The following is a 6,211-nucleotide window of genomic DNA, read 5'->3' on the forward strand; positions in this document are numbered from 1 at the left end:
GGATACAATATGAGAAAAGATGACCTCAGCAGTGCTTGTGATGGGGTTTGGGGTCCCCCAAGCTCTGCACCCCGTCCACAGGCAGGAGTGACTCTCACTCAGCAGAACAGCGGGTTTATTAGCCAACAGGGCACAGCATCATACAGAGGAGTCAGTGCAGCTGGCAGAGACAACCAGTCCGATCCATGTTGGGGAGAGGAGGCCCTGAGAGGCCCCCAAAGCCGGGGCCTGGGCCCCTCCTTGGTCTCACTCTCTCTCAGCCCAGACTCACTGCTTCCCAACTCCCAGTTCCAATTCAAACCCCTCAGGCTCCACCTCCTCCTTTGTCTCCAGTACAAAGATGTTACCTGGTCGTCAAGGTTACTCTCAGCAGGAGACCCACACCCTCTGTGAGCCACACACACACACACAGGTATCCCCCACTCCATCACAGTGCTGCAGAAAGGGATCTGGGAGTTACAGGTGACCACAAGTTCTTGAAAAGGGAACAGGATGTGATGGAGTGGGGGATACCTGTGTGTATGTGAGTGGCTCACAGAGGGTGTGGGGCTCCTGCTGAGGGTAACCCTGACGACCAGGTAACACCTTTGTACTGGAGACAAAGGAGGAGGTGGAGCCTGAGGGGTTTAAATTGGAACTGGGAGTTGAAAGCAGTTAGTCTGGGCTGGGAGAGAGAGACAAAGGAGGGGGCCAGGCCCCAGCTCTGGGGGCCCCTCGGGGCCTCCTCTCCCCAACATGGATTGGACTGGCTGTCTCTGCCTGCTGTACTGATTCCTCTGTACGATGCTGTGTCCTGTCGGCTAATAAACCCGCTGTTCTCCTGCTGAGTGAGAGACTCTCCTGCCTGTGGACAGGGTGCAGAGCTTGGGGGACCCCAGAACCCCATCACACTGGTGTCAGAAGTGGGATGTTCTGCACCCCGAGGATGGAGCATCCAGCAGTAAGTGACTGGGGCCCCGGAAGAAGTGGGGCCTGCGAGACCCAGGTGTGCTGAAGGGCAGTGAGGTGCAGTTCCCCAAGGCGGAGGGGCCTGCGGCCGAACCCAAGCAACTGCGGTTGTGGTCCTCGAGAGGGGGTGTCACACCCGAGGAGGGGTTACTCCTGGGAATCTGTTGGAGTCGGTCCCAGAAGGTGGAGGGGCCGAGAGCCCAACCCCCAGGAACAAGTGACCCCTGAGGAGGCTGACGCTGAATGAGTCCTTCCCAAGACAGGGTGCTCATGGTCCCTGAGAGCGGGTGTCACACTGAAGAAGGGGTTCCGCTGGGAGTCTGTTGGAGTCGGTCCCAGAGGGCAGAGGGGCCTATGGCCTAACCCCGGGCAGCTTGTGACCCGCAAGAAGCCTGGCACACTGAAGGGATTCTTCCAGGAATCGTGGGGTGCAGAGGGCATCAGCCTGAGAGCCTGCAACCACGCTGAGCAACTCCGCTGTGAAGTGGCAGCACCTGGAAACCGAATCGAGATTAAAGAAGCTGGACAAGGCAGCGTGGATGTGCAGTGGCAGAGCTGAGGGTTAAGGAAAATCCTGCAGAGGTGAGCCCGGATCGGGGCAGGGAACCCTGGACTGCATGGAGCTCTGAACCAAGTGGCCTGCCACAGCTCAAGGAGGGAAGGAGCGATTCCAACCCATCATCTACTAGTGGCCAAGACAGACCTGCGAAGAGTTTTCCAGGCCTGGGCTGAGGAAGGTGCCTGTGTGTCTGTGCAGGAAAGCAGCTGGTCCACTGGGAATGGCAAGTTGTCTGTGAGAGAAGCTGCTTCACCTTCTGTGTGTGTGTGGAGACCAGCCAGGGGGCTGGGACAAAGGAGAAAGTGTCTCCCATTGTCTGTCTGTGTTGAACAGCAGCAGCAGCCTGGGGAGAGAGCAGAGCCTGCATTTGGAAAAGGTGCCAATGAGGAAACTAATCCATTGTCTGAGGAGGATTCCCCAGCCTAGGGTGGCTGGAGAAGGATCCACCAGAAAAGAGCATTCCAGGTGTGTCTCTGAATCCAGCCATGGGGGCTGGAGCAGAGGGAATGGCTCTGGGATGGGCAGGTGGTATCCCTGCTAAGGACACTGGTCCTTGGTGCAAGAAAAGTGCTTCTGCTTCTGGGGAAGTGAATCCTTTGCCTGAGCCTGTGGGGGCTCAAGATGGAGCCAAGATCCCAGAGCTGGATCTGAGGGCAGCTGAAGCCCAGATGGGAAGTGGGCCTGCCTCTGTGTCTCTCAGGGGGGATGATGCTTTAACTTGGTCTAATCCAGTTAGTATCATCAGGGAATCCCAGAGACCAGACGATTCTGGTACTTGTTCTTTGCCTGATGCTGAGGTGTTACTGGGAGGGGGTGAGAGGACTCTGTCCTACCAGAGTCATCCTCTCGCCAGGACACAAGAACAGACGGGCAATGGAGTTACGCTAACTGATGAAGATAAAGAAGCTGGTAGCAGAAGGGAGGAAAGGGATCCTAACCTTCTGTCCGGTGGTACTGGCTGTCTGCCTGGAGGGGGATTACGTGGGAATCTGCCTAATGGGCCAGAAGTGATCCTGGGTGTAGTTGAAACCCAGGAGCTGGTTGTGGCTCAAGGGAACAGTGCCCCCGTGGAGGCAGACAGGGGTGAGTTATTGTTTGGGGAAGCTCTTAAGGAAGAGAATTTCCCTGAAACTTTTCCTGACCCATCTGTGGGGACTGCAGAAAATGGGAGTGAGGTGAAGGAGAGTGAACAGGAAAGGTGCATGTCTGTAAGAGCCAGAGCAGCCCTTTGCGTGGGGAGAAGTTTGTTTCAGCCCCTGATGGCCAGGACCTGCCTGAGTGTGAAACCACTGGCTGTGCTCTGGAAGGGTCCAAAGCAGGCAGGGTAAAAGTTTCTCAGGAATTGGAAGCTGGTGCAAGTAAAGTAAAAACTATCAGGGAATGTGAGCAGCCCTGTGAAAACCAAGTAAAACAGCTGCACAGCCAATCTCTGTAGGATGCAGGAGAGCACCAGCAATTCCCCATCTCCAGATGCTAGAAACACTTATATTCTCACACTGGACTCCAATTCTGATTCCACGGGGAGGCAGAAGTTGGAGGTAAAAGGACAAAGGAGCTGTGGGCCTGGTGGGCCAGTAAGGGATAAACAGAAATTCCTTCATGTGAATTCTGCGTCTGGGACTCACAAAACAACTCTCAAACAGCGGTTTGGTTTGCAAATTTCCAGACTGGCTGGAAGGGGGCCGTCTCCCTGAGATCATCAATGGCCCAGCTCTTGTTAGAAGGGAGGGCACACCCAGAGAGATCAGATTTCCACCCCAGAGGGCAAGGGAGAAGATTAGAACTTGATGGTGCTAAGAAAGGCCTCAGCCATTTATCCCCAAAATACCAGATTCTCAAGGAGGTTACACAAAAGTTGTGGTCTACCAAAGAGCAATGTAAATGTACAGTTGCAATGGGTTTGTTCTGTTAGTCACGCTAACTGCTGTAACCAAGGGGTGCTGCTCCCAAAAGCTGTAGAATTGTACCATGCACTAAATGTTTGGAAAGAGCCATGTGACATGATGACATTGATGTAGAAGCATGAATTGTATGTTGAAGGAGTCTGTAACTCTGAAATGTCACCATTGTTCCCTGTAACTAGTCTTGCAACCTCTGACATGAGAAGGAACATTCCAAACCTATTGTGTGGCATGAAAGGGGAAACTGAGGCACACAGCCATTGTGGTGGTCTGGCTAAATGCCAAGGATGGAAGCATTTGTACCTTCTGTTACTGGACTGTAACTGAATTCCAAACATTGGCTGGAGCAGCTGTATGGACTGGTGGTCAGATGGGGCAGGACCCAGACCACAAAAGACCTGTTTAATCTGTTGGTGCTGCAGCATCTGTATGGGCTCTGCCCGCCCGACTTAAGAACGTGGCTGACGGACCGGGGCTGAAGCAGCGAGACCAACCAACCCAAGGGAACTAAAGGGACTTGCCCGGCTGCATCACATGAAAAGGGCCAAGACCAAGCTCCTAACTTGGAGCCTCCCCCAGCAGGACTATGACATGGAGGTGGTGCACATCGAGGGGAGAACAGAGGGTACAGCCAATGCCCTGTCACAAGGGGAGAGCCCCGAACTTCCACAGGTCACCAGTTGAGTGACCCCGCTCAGTTTGGTCTGGAAGGGGGGAGAGATGTGATGGAGTGGGGGATACCTGTGTGTATGTGAGTGGCTCACAGAGGGTGTGGGGCTCCTGCTGAGGGTAACCCTGATGACCAGGTAACACCTTTGTACTGGAGACAAAGGAGGAGGTGGAGCCTGAGGGGTTTAAATTGGAACTGGGAGTTGAAAGCAGTTAGTCTGGGCTGGGAGAGAGAGACAAAGGAGGGGGCCAGGCCCCAGCTCTGGGGGCCCCTCGGGGCCTCCTCTCCCCAACATGGATTGGACTGGCTGTCTCTGCCTGCTGTACTGATTCCTCTGTACGATGCTGTGTCCTGTCGGCTAATAAACCCGCTGTTCTCCTGCTGAGTGAGAGACTCTCCTGCCTGTGGACAGGGTGCAGAGCTTGGGGGACCCCAAAACCCCATCACACAGGAGTCTGGAGAGGTTGAGAGCTGCTCTTAATCACGCCCCCCCGCCCCCATTGTTTGGCAGGCGTTCTGCTTCTGAGGCATCTTTACAAAATTACTGGAAGTTTTTGTGTCTTTTGCTCGAGGCACATCTCATTTTTTTAGCCTGCCTAATCCTAGTTCTACAGGTGACTTGCCAGGGGTTAGGTCCCTTCCTATTTTTGTCCAAAGGGTTTGACATTCAATTTTTAAAGGGAGCCCTTTTGTCTCTGTCTCTTTTACTCTGTCATTTTGGGGAATGTTTCTGGTCGTCTTGGAGAGAGCGGGTGTGTATGTGGGTTGCTTGTTTGCAGGGGGAAAGGGCGCAGGCTGATATATTTATTACAGGCCTCTATTATGGTGTTTCTAAATCGTGTCCATGCAACTTACGAGCCATCGCAAGTTTGTGACTGTTCCTTTAAATTTTCCACTACCTCATTTTTGTGATGTTCTCCTTCTTGAAGTTAAAAAGGGCTGTTGTGGATCTCTTTGGTATCTCCCCACCCACAAGGACGTGCACTTTAATTACACCATCATCACTATTACCAAGTGGTTCAGCTCCATTCCTTTCTTGGAGTAAATCAAGAATTGCTTCTCCCTTTGGGGGCTCTGTGACTAGCTGCTCCACCAAGAAATGCGATGTCTGCACCCCATGCTGTGGTGACACATTACCAGCCAATAAGGGGATACTTGAAATCCCTCATTATTATTGGCTTCTCTTTTTGCAAACTCTCTAATCTCCCTGAGAATTCCACAGTCACCGTTACTGTCCTGGCCAGGTGGTTGGCAGCGTCTTTCTATTGCTCTAGTCCTGATATTCCAGCATGGCATTTCTACCCATGGAGAGGCTGTGGTGGTTGGATTCATTTATATTTACTTTATCTGACTGTATTATTCCTTTCACGTTTTGCCTCGCTCCCCAGCAGCGTGACCGACTTGATTTTTCATGTATATTTTGTCCCCTGCTATTACCATATTGCCATTGGTTAGGCTCTAGCTACCAAGTTTCCATGATGGCTATGGTAGCAACATCCTCATCTAACACTAGATGCTCAAGTTTACCCCGAGTAGTAGTTCCACTTCCTGCCCCTGTCGACAGGCACTTACAAAATCCGTCGCTGTTCCTTCTCTGCGTTCAGGTGATGTGATTGACCGGGGCTCTTTTTCACTTGTCTTTTGCTCTTCACTTTCTTCCTGTGCATTGTCTGCCTCTGTCGTCTCCTCTTTCCTAGGATAAAGATGAATATCCCCTTCAATAAACCCCCCTGTAAGAGATGGCTCTGTCTGACCCACGTGCTCCATCTCGCCTATTCTTTCTCCAAGCCCTTAGATAAAAACTCCACTTTAACCAGTTTTAACTTTTAAAGGCTGATGATCTGGGGCTGTTTTGATTTAGGTAGAGCCCATCCTTCCTGTCTGGGCTTCTCCGATCCCAAAAGATTCCCCATTTCCTAATAAACCTAAATCTCTGCTCTGAGCACCGTTGGCTCAGCCACCCATTGAAAGCCTACAGTTCTGGTGACCTGCAGTGTGGAGCTAGAAGCATTTCAGAGAATGCTACCATGGAGTCCTGGACTTTAATCTCTTGCCTACTAGCTTGCAGTTGGCCTCCAGGACTTCCCTCCTGCTTTTTCTTATGTCACTGGTCCCTCTCTGTACCATGCCCTG

This window comes from Carettochelys insculpta, chromosome 15 (genome assembly GCF_033958435.1).
Source record: "Carettochelys insculpta isolate YL-2023 chromosome 15, ASM3395843v1, whole genome shotgun sequence".
Classification (NCBI taxonomy): Eukaryota; Metazoa; Chordata; order Testudines; family Carettochelyidae; genus Carettochelys; species Carettochelys insculpta.